Source organism: Aquarana catesbeiana, linkage group LG03, assembly GCF_042186555.1.
Source record: "Aquarana catesbeiana isolate 2022-GZ linkage group LG03, ASM4218655v1, whole genome shotgun sequence".
Lineage (NCBI taxonomy): Eukaryota > Metazoa > Chordata > Amphibia > Anura > Ranidae > Aquarana > Aquarana catesbeiana.
Window position 1 is genome coordinate 464,993,769 of NC_133326.1, and position 16,887 is coordinate 465,010,655.

The 16,887-nt window shown below is 41.7% G+C and overlaps 1 long non-coding RNA gene across 1 annotated transcript in view; it reads left to right on the forward strand.

Annotated features, from left to right (window-relative positions):
• LOC141132456 (uncharacterized) overlaps nt 1–7,196 on the forward strand; it is a 431,887-nt gene extending 424,691 nt beyond the window's left edge. The window contains exon 6 of the long non-coding RNA XR_012242906.1: nt 6,488–7,196. This is a non-coding gene — a long non-coding RNA (uncharacterized lncRNA). The remainder of the gene's footprint in view (nt 1–6,487) is intronic.
• The last annotated feature ends 9,691 nt before the right edge of the window (nt 7,197–16,887 follow it).

Consider the following 16,887-nt stretch of genomic DNA (forward strand, 5'->3'; position numbering starts at 1 on the left):
GAGCTTTGCTGATTCTAAAGCAGTATATCTAACCCAGCAGGTGGCTCTGAACTGAAAGCTGCAAGGTTAACTGGGGACAGGTAATGTATGTGGTGGAGGTAGTGACAGTGTGAAGACTTAAAGGAAACCTCTGCTGAGGCTTCCTGGTATGAAAATAACGGTTGCTGGTGGTTATGCTGAACCACTGGCTTCAGTCCTTTTAATCACTGTTCCTGAACAAGTATGCAGATTAGGAAGTTTTTTGCATCAGCCTCTACACTAGAAGCCTGTGATATTTATTGTCAATGAAGTTTTTACAGTATTTTGAAACAAAAACTAGACTTGCCATCAGTCAGCTGCTGAATAAATGAGATGTACTTGAGGAAGACCATGCAAGGTTAAGTTGCCAGGCCCCACCCTAGTGCACACCCAAATGTTTGCAAGTAGTGCATGTATGGTGATGTGGCTGGTTCCATGTCTATGTAGGAAAAGAGCAGTCTGTGACTAATAGCAGTGATTCCAGCATGTTGAGAAATCTGTGAGCGATAAATAGTACCTCTAATGCTGTATTCAAAATAATATGTATAAATGTATAAAAACTAAGAAAGCAAACTTGCCACAACCAACATTTGAACATCTTGTATTATTTGCAGATATTGGGTCAAAAGACAATACCTGCTAAATACTATACAGTTTGGTCAAATTGGGAAGGTAATGGTACACAAAGTACAGTGACCCAAAACATCCAACAACATTGTTGCCCATTACACTCCTTCAATAAATAGTCAATTTTAGATGGAAATTCTCCTTTTGTTAGTTCTGCGGGAAGGCACTGTGTGTTTTTTTTTTTTTCCACTCTGATGTCAGTTATTGGGCTTCCAGCTGCCAGAAAGGAGAGGAGACAAAGAAATTGTATATTATATTATTAAACTTCAAAATAAAAAAAACAAACTTGCCCTACAGATATCATGTCATAAAGAACTCAATCCTCGGTAATAAATTTACTTCCCACTGATAAGGAGGGTGTGATTGGCTTCTTCTTTTTGCAATTTTTCTCTGGTAATCGTAGGGGCTTGCTGGGTTTGATCAAGGGACAGGGACATACCCTTTGGCAAATCTAATCATCTCTAGCCTATTAGCTCACCCAGCACATACATCTTGCTTGTGCCTAGCGGAAACTAACGTTACTGCTGTCAGTGAAGTCATTATTTCTGGTATATTGAAGCTTTGTTTTACCTTAGTTAGATGAGCTCTGCGGTAATGTTATTGGCTGAAGCACAGCGACATGGAAAATGGGGATGAAAAATTAGATACTTGTTAAAATATTGCTACCAAAACAATATATATTTTTTTAATAACTACATGCAGTTAATTATGATATTCCATATGTGACACATTTTTTATTACATATGTTTTTATATATCTCTTTACATTAACATATAGATAGGGAGGGCTGTCCAGCAAACTTACATGGGTTGGAAAAAAGTCTTCTATGTCTGATTGGCTCACCCTATAACCGCATTACACCTCTCTGTATCCTAACCACAGTCCAAAGATGATTAATCCATTAAAAAATGTCTGGTCCTGTGTTGCGCGCAAGTTGCTTGTAGACATATTTTGCATTTTACATGTATCACCTTTGAGCTCTACGTAACACGCCTTCTAAGCGGAGTCCTTCATAATAAAAAGTAAACAGTTATTTCAAGCATAACATACATTTTTTTTTATATAAATTAATATTTTTTGTTATCTTGTTTCATTGTTTGTAGAACTGCACCATTAACATGATTTCCTATCCTAGAGTAAAAAAAAAATAAACTTAGTACAATCATTATACATCAGTCTCTCTTAGTCTGTCCTCTACCCTTAAATTTCTTATTTTTTTCCTTGTTTTTAAATAACTGGATTTAATTGTTGATTTAATGTTAGTGTTTCTAAACAAACATGTGGGGCCTTTTTTATAAAAGACAAGCAAAACAAGACATTAAGGTAAGGTGCACACTGGCCCATGTTCTGAGCTGCTGTCAGCTGTATAGGAGGCCACCTCCTGAATACCTGTTTTTTTTTGTTTTTCCAGAACGGCAATATACAATGGGGCTACCACAAATCAAGGTTGTGCAGTGGCCCCGTTGACATTGGCCAAGTTTGACAGGCAGAGCTTTTGCGTTAAATTTGCAGTGGCTTCGACGCAAACCATCACAACTTGGACATGGGAATAGCCTCCTTCAGCTCTGTTTTAGACTTTAGACAGTCAAGAGAGTTGCCTATCTGGGTTGTTCCAATACCTTCTTTATGAAAGTTTTGTAACAACCCAGATGTAAAGTACAACCCTGTGATGTTTATTTTTTCATATTTTAGAGTGCCGTTCTTTACTTTCACACTTTACGCTGGAGAGCTTATCCCTAATGCCGCATACAGACGAGCTGACTTTTCAACCGGACTGGTCCGACGGACCGAGTACGGCGGACTATTCGACCATGTGTGGGCTTCATTGGACCTGCAGCGGACTTTTTCTGACGAAAATCTGTCGAACTTTAGATTTGGAACGTGTTTCAAATCTTTACGTCGGAACTCCGCCGGACCCAGTTCCTATCGAAAAGTCAGCTCCGCTGTATGCTAGTCCGACGGACGAAAACCGACGATAGGGCAGCTATTGGCTACTGGCTATCAACTTCCTTATTTTAGACCGGTCATAGGTCATCACATACGAATCCATCTGACTTTGGTGTGATCATGTGTAGGCAAGTCCGTTTGTTCGGAAAGTCCTTCGGAAGTCCGCCAAAAGTCCGTCGGATAGACCGTCTGACCAGTCCGGTCGAAAAGTCCGCTCGTGTGTACGTGGCATAAGTCCCTGAGTAGTTTCCCCTCAGTCCAGGCAGTTGGAAGTCCTCTTCAGTGCAGAATTCTCTCTTATTCCCACCTGTCATTGTACATTTCACCCTAGGGGGCATAGAATCACCTGGAAGATTTCATGCCTGGAGTTTTGCTTTAATAGTTTTGAAACTGTTTTTTTCTAAAAATTAAAATATCTGTGACAAAACCAATCGCAAATTAAGGCTTTATAATCTTATACAGTTAAAGATAAATTGTCACTTTGACCATTTAGGGCAAAGTGACAGGTTCATTTAACCAGTTCCCTTTGCCAACAGCTCCCCCGTTGCTATGTTTATCTGTCAGAGCCTTGGGTGTGATCCTTGCGTAAGCTCCATGTCAGTCTGTGTGGGAACTTGCGTGGGGATAAAGACCTTCCACCCAATGTAAAATTATTGAAGCCTGGAAAATGGCTCAAGGGCTGCTTCTTAGGAGCAGGTCACATGCACTCCTGTACCCAGAAGTACAGACAGATGAATAGAGTGCCAGAGGAGCACAGCAAAGGTAAGCATCATTGGGGGGGAGTGGCTGCCAAGAGAACATGCCACTTTCCTGAATTTTCAAAGTACCAAAGTGTTCTCCCCAAAGTGGACCTCTGAACAGAATTCTAAATATTTTGAAAGGCAAGTTATTTATTATGTACAGTATGTATTTCAAATATGCATTTAGCTGCTCTCCTGGAGTTCAAATGTAGCTAGCTGTCATGTATCCTTAGTTTCACCCTTTGCAATACATATTGAGCTGGCCAAAGGTATCAAGAAAGATAGCTGAATAAAATGAAAATATTGGAAAGGGGAAGTACTGTCAGCAGCAATAATTGGTTTCACAGAAAATTAAAAGGTTTCAAAGAGATTGCAACCTATTGAACATTTTTTTTCTTTCTATTTTGACTGGCGTTTTTCTTTATCTTGCCAATAATGAAACAAAAGTGAGAAAGCACATTGATCTATGACATTCCATTCTTCAGTTGCATCAGTCCCTCAGCACATGTACTGCATGCATGTCCCTAGTGCAGTGCTGCTTAGCATCCTCTACCTCTTAGATCTTCAAACAAGGCTATTCTCCTTATTTATAAATTGTGCTTTTCAACACAATGCATTTGAAATTAGAAAGTCGAGCAGCGTGAACCGAGAAATATTGCTTTGTGGCAGATAATCTTTAGATAGGATTTCCCCAGCGCTATTGGGAAAATGCAGCCTGCCAGGAAGCTGACAAACAACAACCTGCGGCATTTGAATTATTCATTTCAACATTGCCTGCAGGACAGCTACATGGCTGTACTCTATCAGCACAGCAATATTCTCATGGAATAGTTGATGCTGGTCGTTTAATTCTGTTACATTTTATTTGATGCTTTACTTATGCAGATGCTAAAATGCTGCTTGTTCCTAGATCATACCAAGCTTTTTACAGTGAGGAAAAAAAAAATATTGGAAGAGGAAATGTATTGCCAGATTCTAGCCTCACTTATAGACAGAAATGTAGTCTTTTTTGATTTTAGGCTTTTGTAAGTCTAAAGCAAGCCAAGAAAATATCAGAATGTAGATATTTGTATATTTGCTAGGCAGTATATTTAATGCACAGCAAGCACATAGCAATACTACATATTTTGTTTATTTAAATTTTTTTAATTTTAAATTTTATTGAAGGATTTTGTAGTATATTTTGTGTAGATTTTATAGTACAGATATAGTAAACTGCATTTCTAGTAGCAAGTTTAATACCTATAAAGCATCAGCAAAAACAGGAGATATTGATCAGTGTATTTTGGAATACCAGTAAGATATCACAGTAATGCCCCGTACACACGATCGGACATTCCGACAACAAAATCCATGGATTTTTTTCGACGGATGTTGGCTCAAACTTGTTTTGCATACACACGGTCGCACAAAGTTGTCAAAATTTCCGATCGCCAAGAACGCGGTCACGTACACCACGTACGACGAGACTAGAAAAGGGCAGTTCAGAACCAAACGCGGCACCCTTTGGGCTCCTTTTGCTAATCTTGTGTTAGTAAAAGTTTGGTGAGAGACGATTCGCGTTTTTACAGACTTGTGGTTTTCAGATTGTTTTCTGCTGTTCAATTTGTATCTGGTCTTCAGTACATGCAGCGAGTACAATTGACTTGTCGTTGTGTTCGTGATTGTTCGTTAATGATTTTCAGGTCGCTCTTCACAGGCCATGCTGTTCTTCAGTGTGTTCTGTTACTTCGTTCTGAGCAGCCGACCATTTTCTAGCCATGTTGCGTATATGTACTCCTCGTAGAATTCGTGCTGTGCGGGGGCTTGGTGTTGGGGTCCTGACCTTGACACAAGTTCAGTCCATGAACAGGGTGGGGTGGAGTTCATGGACCAAGAATTGATTGCTCCAGCGTGACCAGTTCTGTCACATGCCTTTTTCTCCGTGAGAATAATCCTGACGATTTCAGGAACTTTCTCTGAATGACGGACCCCATATTTCACCGTTTGTTGGCTTTGCTGACCCCCTATATCAGCAGGCAGGATACCTGCATGAGGCAAGCCATCACTCCAGAGCAGAGACTAGTCGCCACCCTGCGGTACTTGGCGACGGGGAGAAGCCTGCAGGACCTCAAGTTCTCGACAGGCATCTCCCCCCAGGCTCTGGGGATCATTATCCCAGAGACCTGTTCTGCCATCATCCAGGTCCTGCAGAAGGAGTATATTAAGGTAAGATTTTTATCCTTTAATATCAAATTTTATTGTATTTAATGTTTGATAATATATTGTATTTCTTTCCTCATTCCCTAATTACCATGATTGTAATATGCTGTGAATGTCCCCTTTGTCCTCATGCATGCTGGATTTTTTTTTCAATTTTTTTGTCCTTCATACATATTTGCCTTCACTTACCTCCCCAGCATGCTCTCCTGGCCCTATATTCACCTCATGTAGTCACTTAACAATGTATTTTGTCAGCTCCATAGTAGTGCTTTACCATAAAAAACCCCTAAAATGTGTAAAAATGTGATTTGTGCTTTAAATTCAGGCGGAGTGACAGAGGCTTTTTTTTTGGTGTCCCAAAATCATTTGGAACCCTCCCTACCCCCAACTGCTAACTCAGCTGATAACAATCCTCTATCTGCTGACTTTGCCAAACCCATACACACTATACCCACCTCTTTTGTGGTCATATTTATGGATGAATTTCCCAAAGCATGTAGTGCAAGGGCCTGCCTGTATACTTTTAAATGGTACTGTTTGAAGTTTTTGTATCCTATTATTATCTTGATAGGTAATAGCAGAATGTAGAAATGTGCTAAAATGTGTACAGTGTGTATTTATCTCTTTGTATTATGACACTTCTTACCTGTCCAGTGGGCTGCCAATAGTGTAAAGTAAGGAGGGGCTGGCCAAAGTAATCCACCTTATTTAGGCATTCATCTCTCAATGAAGTGGAGAGGGTTATCTGTCCAAAACATCTCCCCCCCCATAAAATTTTACAAATGGCCCATGAGAGGGGAGGGAGGAATCTGATAGGTGGACCTTATACCTTGGTCTTTAAATACTCCCTAAAATAAATGTTATACTGATGTTGGCCAAGAATGTTTGTGTCTAATCTGCTTTCAATATTTATGTGCAAAATGATTAATTTTTTTTCTTGTTTGAATCCACAGTTTCCTTCCCACCCACAGGAATGGCAGACTGTGGCCTCCCACTTTGGCCAGCGGCGGGACTTTCCTAACTGCGGAGGGGCAATTGATGGGAAACACGTCCACATCGTCCCACCACCCAACTCGGGGTCATACTATTACAACTACAAGGGGTTCAATAGTATTGTGATGTTGGCAGTGGTGTCGGCTACTTATGAGTTCCTGTATGTGGACATGGGGAAGAATGGCCGGATGTCCGATGGTGGAGTCATCACCCAGACGGAGTTCTACAGGCGTCTCCAGAATGGCAGCTTGGACTTGCCACCTCCAGAAGACAATATGGAAGGACTCCCATTCGTCTTTGTTGCGGATGAAGCGTTTGCGCTGGGGGACCATCTTATGCGGCCATTCCCTATGAGGACCCTCACCCCAGACCAGAGGGTTTTTAATTACCAGCTGGCCAGAGCCAGAAGAGTGGTGGAGAACACGTTTGGAATTCCGCCTATTTCTTACACCCATACACATAACAGAGTATAAACTGAAGCATATCATCCTGGTGTGCTGTGTTCTCCACAACTTTTTTAAGGTGACATTCTGCCAACTATGCTGTATCAGTTGGGCCTGAGGCCAGAGTTTATGTAAACAAACCAACCCTGACAGCGCTTGAAAGTGGCAGTCCTGGCTTGCTCCCCTGAGAGCCTGCGAGGTCCGTCTTAGATACCTTGATTACTTTGCGGGTAGGGGGCCATCAATATGCCAGACAATGTCTGATACATTTTTAAAATAAAAAAATCATTTTAACTACTAAAATCTTTGGTGACATTTACTGCTTGTGTTTCTTTTAGCTGACCCTGACAGAAATGTGGGGAGTCCTGAAAATGTTGTGATTGTGTAACATTAAAAAGCACTGTTGGGTGTTATTTACTAAAGGAAAATACACTTTGCACTACAAGTGCACTTGAGCCTGCACTGAAACTGCACTTGTAGTGCAAAGTGGATTTTCCCTTAGGAAATAACTCCCATTGTCACTGAAAACACCAATTTTACCACAACAAAATTTTAGGAGCATTGAAACAATAATCCACACATTCTTCAATATCAATCTTTTTAATACCAGCACAATCACATGTGCATTTCTAAAAGGTTTTTAAAACAAACCAACATGTTTATTGTATAACAATTTTTTCAGTCACATTAATAAAAAATTAAATGTCCATTTAAGGTAAAACAGGCATGTTTCAAACAAACAAGAAATACACAAATCTGGAACTTACAAAGTTCAATTTTTGTAGAAATTGAAGGCAATATCAGACATGAGTATTTATAAACTGTGTTTGATATTGCGTTCAGATGGGGTGAAGTCACCCCTGGAAAAGCCAAATTTTGAAGATGCACACAAATTGCCGAATGTCAACATGTGCTAGCTGCCATCACGGGGGATCAAGGGACGTGTTTTGGGGGTGCAACCCCTTCCTCTCAGCTACTTTATTATTGAGGAAGGGGTTGCACCCCCAAAACGCCTACATTGATCTTCCGTGATGGCAGATAGCACATGTTGACACACTGTGTGCATCTTCAAAATTTGGCTTTTCTATAAAATGGCAAAAAATGTTTCACATTTTTACATTCCAAATACCACAAAAAAGGAAGGGATTTGGAGGTGTTTTAAACTCTCCACAAAACATCAATGATGTTCTTCATTTTGTTTTTAACATCATTGATGTTTTTCTTGATGTTTTCCAAGTCCCTATTATACCCCATGATCTCCCCGATCAGGATCTGTGCACTTTCACTGGTGAAATGACATGGATCCACAACATCACGATCACCTAAAAATATAGAAACAAAAACATACCATGTATTATAAATATGCCAGCATCCATCTCTTACCTGAGCCTGTGGTCGCAGACACTCACCTGTTGTGGTGACTATTTCCACCACGTCTCCCTCCTCCTCCTGCTGGCTTTGGGGCATTTCACCTTCTTCCTGAGGTGGGGGGTCTGTGGTCTCCTCTGATGAGTGGTGTCCTCCGAGTCTTTTCTCCCCTATGTAAAAAAAATAGGTATACTTAGCACACAGATATTTGATGGCAAAAATAGGAATATGAAACATTGGGGTACAATTATCTATTTTGGCAGAGTTCCAAGATGAAGAAATATTTTTTTCCTTTGTCAAGCTTGATTTTGTACAAGTTTCACAGATGGAGACACCCCTATACTATACACTGGAGCACCTGTGTGGGCCCCCTAATAAAAAGGGTGTTCTGGTGTCCCACACTAGTGCTCCAGTGTCCAGATGTGTAAACTGCTGCTGAGTGTCCTCTACTTACACAGAATCTAGTTTGCATTACATTCTAGTTACAAACCCATCTAGACTCCAAAATTATTTTAAGAGAAATAGGCTAGCAAAAATGTATTCAAATGCATATGGCCAAAACAATGGTGTTTTCTATGCTGAACGAACAATGTTTCATTCGAACGAACAATGTGCCCATGAAAGTTGCCAATTTAAACTGTACAACAGTAAAGAAAAGCACATGGAGCAGCACTAAACGTAATAAAAATAAAGAATAGGAACACAGGACAACTACTTTTTTGAAGCACTCTCCTGATCCTTCTGTACTGATCGTGCTCCCTTAATTTGAGGTCCAACCACCGCTTCCTGAATTGATCCTTGGATCGCCGTACCCCAAAATTCTTCTGCAGCCTTTTGACCGCTTTCGCCATGATCTTGGCCTTTCTGACATTGGGGTTGGGGTAAGGTCCATACTTCCCATCATAGTCGGCCCTCTTCATTATGTCAACCATCTCCAACATCTCCCCAAAGGACATATTTGAGGCCTTAAATCGTCTCCTCCGGGATCGGGATGTTTCTGGCTCCGGGCTTTCCTCCTCCTCCTCCTCGTTGCTGTAATTAGCACGCACCTGCTATGTCTCCGCCATGTGCTCTTCCCCCACTGCCCCGAACGAGAAGGGGCGGGGAATGGACTTGAAAGAATGTCAGGGGCGGGCGGAGTTTCACGCATGCGCAGTGTATATAAAGCGTAACACGCGTGCGTAGTACGTACGATCTGTGAGCGGAGGAAGGAGTATCGGAGGCGCCGATCATGATAACTAAGGTAAGATTTAAATTTGGGCCTATACTGCTTCTAGATTGAGGCCTGTATTTAGACAAGTTTATAAGACTTTAGGCTGACATTAGGGTTTGTCTGGTGTTGTGTCTTGCAGTGAAAATGGATCTAGTCAGTGATCAGGACTTTATGCTAATCTTCATAGATATGTTCAGGGAGCTGCCCTGTCTGTGGAAGGTAAACCACCCCGAATATAAGAACCAAACAAAGAGGAAGGCAGCGCTGGATAATTTGCTGCAATTTGTGAAGCCGGTAATCCCCACGGCAGACATCACCTATTTGAAGATCCTAATTGGTGGCATGAGGAGCACTTATCTAAGGGAGCACAAGAAGGTCCAGTATTCCCAGAGATCAGGAGCAGCAGATGACATTTATGTCCCCAGGCTGTGGTACTATGATGGACTGCATTTTCTGGCAGGCCAGACTGACCCCAAGCCATCACTCTCCAGTCTTCCTTCCACGCTTCCTTCCCCCTCAGCTGAGGCTTCTGACACCCAACCTGGGCCTTCCAGGCAGCAACATGTGGAGGAGCCCAGCTTGAGCCAGGTATAGCATTCTTCTAAATGTTTCTAGTTGTCCAATCAATGATGTTAAATATATGTTAGTTTGGAGTACTAATTTTATGATTGTGATTGATGAAGCAAAAACTAAAACCATGTCCCTTTTTCATACACAGGGAAGTCTCAGCCAGGAGGTGGCCGGGCCAAGCAGGCTGCCCGATACCCAGGCCCGTCCCCTCCGCCTTCAAAGAAAAAGTGGCAGGAAGAGGAGTAACCTGGAGGAGGCTGCAATAGGCCTCTTTTGGGAGGCTACTGAGGCCCTCAGAACACCCCACAGTGTGGAAGATGATTTTGCAGAGCTAACTGCTTGAAAAATGATGCAGATGGAGGAGAGCCAACGACTCTTATGTGAGTTTGTAATTTTGGAAGCTCTAAATAAGGGGTTGAGGGGCCAACTCACATGTGAAACCCACATTTGTCAGCTCACCCATGGTCCTCCTCCTCCTCCAGGTCCTCCTCCTCCTCCTCCTCCAGGTCGTCCTCCTCCTCCTCCTCCTCCTCCAGGTCCTCCTCCTCTTCCTCCAGGTCCTACTCCTCCTCCTGCCACACCTCCAACACCAGAGCCACAGCGTGGAAGGAAGCGTCTAACGAAGACCAGAGAGTGATGACCTTGGGTTCAGTCTAGTCTGGCAAAAGATGCAGCCTCTTGTATGACCACAGCCTGGGGACATACATGTCATCTGCTGCTGTTCATGATCTCTTGGACTTCTGGACCAGACTGCACTCCCTTAGATAAGGACTCCTCAGGCCACCAATTTTGCTGCAAAATAATTGATGTCTGCCCTGGGGGTCAAAGGCTTCGCCAATTTCTGATATTTATCCAGCGTTGCCTTCCACTTTGTTTGGTTATGAGCCCTTAATAAAGGATTTTTTGTTTCAATTATACTCGCCTATGTGCTTTCCTTCAAAACGGACAGTTTGTGAGGAGACAGGTACATTTCAAAAATACAATGTGAAATTAACAAGAGACACCAACACCAAGCAACCTCCTTAAGATTAAATAATACAAGATAATAATGGTGTTGTGGTAACTTGACACACAAAAAACACACCCAAAAATATTCTGGAGTGAAATAAAAATTAAAAACACGATCAGGCTTGGAAAAAATTCAAACCAAAAAAAAAAAAAAAAAAAAAACATATATCTTTTTTGTCAGATGTGACAAATCAAAATATATTGATGAAATCACGATAATTAATAAAGAAAGAAGTTTGTGAGAACTCTGTGTGAATATCAGCAGCAAAACTACTTAATTCTTCTAGCATTATAAAGAAGAACAGAGTGCGCTGCATTAAACAATTTTAAACATTGCAGCCTGACGAAAGTGCTATATCCATTCCGAACGCTAATTTTACCAGACCGAGCTGTTCCGTCTCGGAATTTCTTCTGAGCATGCGTGCCACTTTGCGTCAGAATTGTCCACACTGTCGGAATTGATGCGATCGGATTTTGTTGTTGGAAAATTTTATAGCCTGCTCTCAAACTTTGTGTGTCGGAAAATCCGATGGAAAAAGTCCGATGGAGCCCACACATGGTCGGAATTTCCGACAACACGCTCCGATCGCACATTTTCCGTCGGAAAATCCGACCGTGTGTACAGGGCATAAGAATGTGTAGGTCAAAGGGGTGATACAGAATCCTATATAGTTACAGAAGTTTCTAAGCAAAGGAGTGCAGTCGTACGGATGAGGGAAGTGTGTATAGGCGTGCATAGTGGGCAGGAGCTCATGTCAGAATGAGATTAACATGTAGGTCATGAATGGTTTTAGTTAGGAAGGTGGGATGCATCTGGGGTCTTGGAGCCAGCGATGCCAAAGATTATATTGACGAGGGAATAGGTGGGCCTTGGCAAAGAGCGATTCAATTTTGCAATGATCGTTAAGGTGGTTGATCACGTCTTGGAGGGTGGGAGAGGTTGTAGAGTTCCATTTACGTGCAATAGATAGTTATGCTGCTATGAGAATGTGTGTGATCATAGGAAAACAAAATATGTGTAGCGCTACAAAGGTTTTAAAATGTCCAATATCAAGATAAAAAAACGGATGAACCAACAGTTCTAGGTGTAAAATGTGGGAGGAAATCATCCATATATATATATTGGGTGTAGAATGTGGAAAGAAATCATCCATATATATATATTGATCCCAATGGTAGGAAGTCCTCAGGGGCTATATGGCTTCAAACAAAGGGCACATCAATAGGTATATGGCATCTGGAGTGAAGACAGACACACCACCACCGACAATGAAGAGGCTTACCAGATCAAATGGACCCAAAGGGGCATCCGCCGAGTTGGGTCAAACAAAGCTTGGGTGGTCAGTGGCTGTAGATGGTCCAGAGGGGTGATGTTCTTTAGATGAATCATAGGCTGCTATGTCCCTCAGAACGATATTAGGAACCAAGTAGAGGTGATACTGCTTCTGGGCGGTTAAACTTTGCTTTTCTAAAAGTCTCCGGATCCGACACACCCGCAAAAAGACAAAACCCGACACAAGGCGCATAAAGCATGTTTGATCATTTTTTTTACTTGGCATATATCCTGTTGGCCGTGTTAGCTGCTGGTTTTTGTCTCCAGGGCAGCGCAGATTTACATTGTACATTTTCTTAATGTGTGTGATCATGGCATGTGTATCTGGAGGTTAATTGTCCAGCCCAATGTCTAGGAGGGCTAACTTCAGGGTGAGAGCAGCGTTGTTGCCGGTTAGATTCACAATGAGAGTATTTACTTGTGACCAGAAGAAGTGGATGGTTGGGCAGCCCCACCAGATGTGTTTAGGGGTGCCAATTGCGCTACATGACTGCCAGCATTTAGGCGACAGGGAGTGGTGCATCTTGGCTAGTTTGGTGTAGTACCAACCTAGGTATATTTTCATTGTGGATTCCCAATATGAGATGTTTCTCGAGAACTGACATGGTTTTCGGAGTGCTGAGTGCCATTGCTGGGTGAAAGCATGAAAATGCAGAGTGCGTAGTTTATATACAGTGGGGATGGAAAGTATTCAGACCCCCTTAAATTTTTCACTCTTTGTTATATTGCAGCCGTTTGCTAAAATCATTTAAGTTCATTTTTTTCCTCATTAATGTACACACAGCACCCCATATTGACTGAAAAACACAGAATTGTTGACATTTTTGCAGATTTATTAAAAAAGAAAAACTGAAATATCACATGGTCCTAAGTATTCAGACCCTTTGCTGTGACACTCATATATTTAACTCAGGTGCTGTACATTTCTTCTGATCATCCTTGAGATGGTTCTACACCTTCATTTGAGTCCAGCTGTGTTTGATTATACTAATTGGACTTGATTAGGAAAGCCACACACCTGTCTATATAAGACCTTACAGCTCACAGTGCATGTCAGAGCAAATAAAAATCATGAGGTCAAAGGAACTGCCTGAAGAGCTCAGAGACAGAATTGTGGCAAGGCACAGATCTGGCCAAGGTTACAAAAACATTTCTGCTGCACTTAAAGTTCCTAAGAGCACAGTGGCCTCCATAATCCTTAAATAGAAGACATTTTGGACGACCAGAACCCTTCCTAAAGCTGGCCGTCCGGCCAAACTGAGCTATCGGAGGAAAAGAGCCTTGGTGAGAGAGGTAAAGAAGAACCAAAAGATCACTGTGGCTGAGCTCCAGAGATGCAGTCGGGAGATGGGAGAAAGTTGTAGAAAGTCAACTATCACTGCAGCCCTCCACCAGTCGGGGCCTTATGGCAGAGTGGCCCGATTGAAGCCTCTCTTCAGTGCAAGACACGTGAAAGCCCGCATGGAGTTTGCTAAAAAACACCTGAAGGACTCCAAGATGCTGAGAAATAAGATTCTCTGGTCAGATGAGACCAAGATAGAACTTTTTGGCCTTAATTCTAAGCGGTATGTGTGGAGAAAACCAGGCACTGCTCATCACCTGTCCAATACAGTCCCAACAGTGAAGCATGGTGGTGGCAGCATCATGCTGTGGGGGTGTTTTTCAGCTGCAGAGACAGGATGACTGGTTGCAATTGAGGGAAAGATGACTGCGGCCAAGTACAGGGATATCCTGGATGAAAACCTTCTCCACAGTGCTCAGGACCTCAGACTGGGCTGAAGGTTTACCTTCCAACAAGACAATGACCCTAAGCACACAGCTAAAATAACGAAGGAGTGGCTTCACAACAACTTCGTGACTGTTCTTGAATGAATGGCCCAGCCAGAGCCCTGACTTAAACCCAATTGAGCATCTCTGGAGAGACCTAAAAATGGCTGTCCACCAACGTTTACCATCCAACCTGACAGAACTGGAGAAGATCTGCAAGGAGGAATGGCAGAGGATCCCCAAATCCAGGTGTGAAAAAATTGTTGCATCTTTCCCAAAAAGACTCATGGCTGTATTAGATCAAAAGGGTGCTTCTACTAAATACTGGACAAAGGGTCAGAATACTTAGGACCATGTGATATTTCAGTTTTTCTTTTTTAATAAATCTGCAAAAATGTCAACAATTCTGTGTTTTTCTTTCAGTATGCGGTGCTGTGTGTACATTAATGAGGAAAAAATTAACTTAAATGATTTTAGCAAATGGCTGCAATATAACAAAGAGTGAAAAATTTAAAGGGGTCTGAATACTTTCCATCCCCACTGTGTATGTGTGTGTGTGTGTGTGTATGTTTTGGCAACGCACACATCTAGTGTATGTGCCATTTTAAAAACCCATGGTTGTCATATGCGTTGTTCTAGGGACACTAAAAACACGATCCTTAATGTCTTGCATTTTACATCAAATAAAGTTTACTCCCTTGCGTCCTTGCTTCCACCTGGTTCCTGAGAGCTCAAACGGCATCTAAGTGACATAAAAAACAGTGGGAACATTTATTGTCAGTTCATAAATAATAAAGATGTATGCTGCCACTTACTCCTATATATAACGTAAGGCTGCTGCCATGAGTAAATGTGTTCCCACATACAGTGCAATCGGTAATAATATCACAATAAAGTTGTGATAGCGCTGCCCAATCAATCAGTCATTCAAATAATAAACTCATGTGCTATAAAACATTGATACAATGAAAAATACATAAACACATATTGGGTAAATAAAGACCCAACAGTCCACACATAAAGTGCTCTAGTGTATTTCAATATGTGCTCCACCATATTACAAGAGTGCTCCGTCACCAGGTGAAATGCTCGGTCACCTCAGGACAAGACCCTCCAAAGGGCCAACATTCAGGACAAGACCCTTTTGAGGGTCTTGTCCTGAGGTGAGCGAGCATTTCACCTGGTGACAGAGCACTCTTGTTATATGGTGGAGCACATATTGAAATATGAAGATGCACTAGAGCACTTTATGTGTGGACTGTTGGGACTTTATTTATCTAATATGTGTTTATGTATTTTTCAATGTATCAATGTTTTATAGCACAGGAGTTTATTACTTGTATTTGAATGAATGATTGATAGTTCATGATTGGGCAGCAGCGCTATCACAACTTTTTTTCTTTAGTGTCAGTTCATACCACTTGTGGTGCGGGAAACGTGCTCTTCCCACACTGCACAGAAACATGCTGCCCATTGCAGACGCACGCGAGTGCCATTAATTGTTAATGCCACCCCTAGGAAACATTGATGCATTTGTGGCCACTAAAACACATTGGCACTGCAGTACCATGCAGTCTGGTGCAATTTTAAAAATCAACTCTGCTGTACTTTTTGCACATTCCTGCATGTTTAGCAGCGCGTTGAAATTGATGATCTGTCAAAAATACAGAGTGCCATAACTGTTAATGAGCAGGAGAAACAACCAGAACAGGCCCTAGCCTACCAGTAACCAAAGTACCTGAATGCTTAGGCTGGGTTCACACAATTGCAAATTGGATGCGGATACCCCGCTTCCAATTCGCAATAGCAGGAGATTTTGACCGGCTCTCTATGGAGCCGGTTCACATATCTCCACAGCAGGTCTGGTGCATTTTGCAGAAAAACGCTGTGCGTCTTTTGTTCTGTTTCAGGTCCGAAATCAGCCCAAAATTTGGGCTGAAATCGGACCTGAAGCGGTGAACCGGAACGCACCGGACCCCTGCTGTGAGCCGCATGTGGTTTATGTGAACCCAGCCTTAAAGTGTATCTAAACTCAGAACAAAATGTTACAGCCTTTGGCTGAGTTAGTTTTCTTTGTTGGACTTTTTTTTTCTGTTTTTTACCTGGTAACCCTGTCAGTAATGCATGTCTTGTTCAAGGGGGAAAACAGTCATTCACCATACTATGGAGGATTATTGTTGTCACACTAGACTGCTCTCCTGATTTGGACACAAACACTTTCCCCCTCCTCATCTCCTTTACATTGAAGTTAACAGAAGATATTCTAAAAAAAATAAGTTATTGAAAACTGTTAAATAGTGACCAGCTGCCAATTTCCCTTTAAACTTGTTAAACAAGGTATTGTATAGGGTCTTACCTTGCCTTATGGAACAAGATTTACCATCTACTTTTTCCACTAGAGTTTCCACTAGTTAAATTTAAACAAGTTCAATTTCCACTAGTTCAATAATAAATGATGATAAAATACTCAATGCATCATCTTTTTCAAAGTGTAATTCTACAAATTGCACTAAAAAGAATGATTCACAATGAGCTTTTTGATATGTCAAATGTAGAATACAAATTATACTATAAGAAATCAATTTTTTTTATGCCTTAGGATTATTTTTAATCAACGTTTCCATAGAAAACCATGCATTTTCATTTCTACTTTCTGCT